Here is a 4,059-nt window from a genome sequence, read left to right on the forward strand (position 1 = left end):
GCACCTTAGTCCTCAAAGTGACATCTTTGCTTTTTAATACTTTAAAGAGGTCTTTTGCAGCAGATGTGCCCAATGCAATATGTTGTTTGATTTCTTGACTGCTGCTTCCGTGGGCTTCGATTGTGGATTCAAGTAAAATGAAATCCTTGACAACTTCAACCTTTTCTCCATTTATCATGATGTTGCTTATTGGTCTAGTTGTGAGGATTTTTGTTTTGTTTTGTTTTCCTTATGTTGAGGTATAATCCATACTGAAGTCAGTAGTCTTTGATCTTCATCAGTAAGCGCTTTAAGTTCCATTCAAGTGGAACATTGTCTGATATAGTGCTGGAAGATGAGCCCCTCAGGTTGGAAGTCACTCAAAATACGACTGGGGAAGAGCTGCCTCCTCAAAGTAGAGTTGACCTTAATGACATGGGTGGAGTACAGCTTTCAGGACCTTCATTTGCTGAGGTGGCATGACTTAAAACGAGAAGAAACAGCTGCAAACACCCATCAATAATTGGAATGTGGAATGTACAAAGTATCAGTCAAAAAAAAAAATGAAAGTTGTAAAAAATGAAATGAAATGCATAAAGATTGATGTTCTAGGCATTAGTGAGCTAAAATTTACTGGTATGGCAATTTTTAATTGAACACTCATATGGTATACTATATTAGGAATGACAAATTGAAGCAGAATGCCATCACATTTGTCATCAAAAAGAACATTTCAAGATCTGTCCTGAAGTACAACACTGTCAGTGATAGGATACTATCCATATGTCTACAATGAAGACCAGTTAATATGACTATTATTCTTATTTGTGCACCAACCAGTAATGCCAAAGACGAAGAAATTGAAGATTTTTACCAACTTCTGCAGTCTGAAATTGATCAAACAAGCCATCAAGATGCATTAATAATTACTCGTGATTGGAATGCAAAAGTTGGAAACAAAGAAGAAGGATTGGTATTTGGAAAATATGGCCTTGGCGATAAAAACAACGCCAGAGATAACATGATAGAATTTGGCAAGACCAACAACTTATTCATTGCAAATACCTTTTTTTCAACAACATAAATGGCAGCTAGCAATGTGGACCTTGCTGGATAGAATACACAGGAATCAAATCGACTATTTCGGTGGAAAGAGATCATGGAGAAGCTCAATATCGTCAGTCAGAACAAGACCAGGGCCTGCCTGTGGAACAGATCATCCATTGCTCATATGCAAGTTCCAATTGAAGCGTAAGAAAATTGAAACAAGTCCACAAGAGCCAAAATACAACCTTGAGTATATTCCACCTGAATTTAGAGGTCATCTCAAGAATAGATTTGATAGATTGAACACTGATGACTGAAGACCAGACGAGTTGTGGAATGACATCAAGGACATCATATATGAAGAAAGCAAAAAGTCATTAAAAAGACTGGAAGGAAAGAAAAGACCAGCATGGGTGTCAGAAGAGACTCTGAAATTTGCTGTTGAATGTCAAGTAGCTGAAGCGAGTAGAAGAAATGATGAAGTAAAACCGCTGAACAGAAGATTTCAAAGGGCAGCTCAAAAAGACAGAGTAAAGTATTATAATGACAAGTACAAAGGCCAGCAGTTAGAAAACCAAAAAGGAAGAACATGTGTGGCATTTCTCAAGCTGAAAGAAATGAAGAAAAAATTCAAGCCTTGAGTTGCAAAATTGAAGGATTCTATGAGCAAAATAACAGTACATCAACAGGGAACTGCCAGAAATTCAAGCCAGAGTCAGAAGAGGATGTGGAACAAAGGATATCATTGCTGATGTCAGATGAATCTTGGCTGAAAGCAGAGAATACCAGAAACATGTTTGCCTGTGTTTTATTAACTATGCAAAGGCATTCAGTATATGGATCATAACAAATTATGGATAACATTGCAAAGAATGGGAATTCCAAAACACTTAATTGTGCTCATGAGGAACCTGTACAATGGACCAAGAGGCAGTCCTTCAAACGGAACAAGGAGATAGTGTGTGTTTTAAAATCTGGAAAGGTGTGTGTCAGGGTTGCATCCTTTCACCATACTTAGTTAGTATGCTGAGCAAGTAATCAGAGAAGCTGGACTATATGAAGAATTCGGCATCAGGATTGGTGGAAGACTCCTTAACAACCTGTACTAAGCAGATGAGAAAATCTTGCTTGCTGAAAGTGAAGAGGGCTTGAAGCACTTACTGATGAAGATCCAAGACTACAGCCTTCAGTATGGATTACACCTCAACAACGAAGAAGACAAAAATTCTCACAACTGGACCAACATGCAGAATCATGATAAATGGAGGAAATGTTGCAGTTGTCAAGGATTTCATTTTACTTGGATCAACAATCAACACCCATGGAAGCAGCAGTCAAGAACTCAAACTACGTATTGCATTGGGCACATCTGCAGCAAAAGACCTCTTTAAAGTGCTGAAAAGCAAAGATGTCACTTTGAAGACTAAGTGTGCCTGACCGAAGTCATGGTATTTTCAATTGTCTTATATGCATGCAAAAGCTGGACAACGAATAAGGAAGACTGCAGAAGAATTGCTGCCTTTGAATTATGGTGTTGGCAAAGAATATTGAATATTCTATGAGCTGCCAGAAGAACGAACATATCTGTCTTGAAAGAAATATAGCCAGAGTGCTCCTTGGAAGCAAGGATGGTGAGACTTCATCTCATGTACTTTGGACATGTTATCAGGAGGGACCAGTCCCTCCTGATGCTTGGTTAGGTAGAGGGTCAGCAATAAAAAGGAAGACCTTTGATGAGATGGATTGATACAGTGGCTGCAACAATGGGCTCAAACATAGCAAAGACTGTGAAGATGGCACAGGACTGGGCAGGGTTTCATTCTGTTGGACATAGGCTCACTGTGAGTTGGAACCAACTTGACAGCTCCTAACAACAACAACAACAACATAGGCAAAATATTGAATGATGCAGGAAGTATGAAAAGAAGATGGAAGGAATACACAGAGACATTGTACCAAAAAGAATTGGTTGACATTCATCCATTTGAGGAAGTAGCACATGATCAAAAACCAATGGTGTTGAAGGAAGAATCCCAAGCTGTACTGAAGGCACTGGTGAAAAACAAGGCTCCAGGAATTGACAGAATACCAACTGAGATGTTTCAACAAATGGACGCAGCACTGGAGGTGCTCACTTGTTTATGCCAAGAAATTTGGAAGGCAACTACCTGGACAACCAACTGGAAGAGGTCCATATTTGTGCCCATTCCAAAAAAAGATGATCAAGCCGAATTCGGAAGCTATTGAATAATATCATTAATATAAAATGCCAGAAAAATTTTCCTGAAAATAATTCAAAAAATGGTTGCAGAGTACGTTGACAGCGAACTGCCAGAAGAGGATTCAGAAGAGGACGTGGAATGAGGAATATCATTTGTGATGTCAGATAGATCTTGGCTGAAAGCAGAGAATACCAGAAACATGTTTACCTGTGTTTTATTAACTACGCAAAGGCGTTTGACTGTGTGGAGCATAACAAATTATGGATAACATTGCAAAGAATGGGAATTCCAGAACACTTAATTGTGTTCATGAGGAAGCTGTACATAGACCAAGAGGTAGTCATTCAAACAGAGCAAGGGGTTATCTAGTGGTTTAAAATCAGAAAAGGTGTGGGTCATGGTAGTATCCTTCCACCATACTTATTCAATCTGTATGCTGAACAAATAATCTGAGAAGCCAGACCACATGAAAAAGAACATGACATCAGGATTGGTGGAAGACTCATTAACAACCTGAGCTATGCAGACGACACAAACTTGCTTGCTGAAAGCAAAGAGGACTTGAAATACTTAATGATGAAGGTCAAAGACTACAGCCTTCAGTATGGATTATGCCGCAACGTACGGAAAGCAAAAAAAAAAAAAAAAATCCTCACAACAGGAAGAATAAGCAATATCATGATTCATGGAGAAAAGGTTGAAGTTGTCAAGGATTTCATTTTACTTGGATCCACGATCAATACCTATGGAAGCAGCAGTCAAGAAATCAAACAACATATTGCATTGGGCAAATCTGCTGCAAAAGACCTCT

The sequence above is a fragment of the Trichechus manatus genome, unplaced genomic scaffold (genome assembly GCF_000243295.1).
Source record: "Trichechus manatus latirostris isolate Lorelei unplaced genomic scaffold, TriManLat1.0 scaffold00001, whole genome shotgun sequence".
Lineage (NCBI taxonomy): Eukaryota > Metazoa > Chordata > Mammalia > Sirenia > Trichechidae > Trichechus > Trichechus manatus.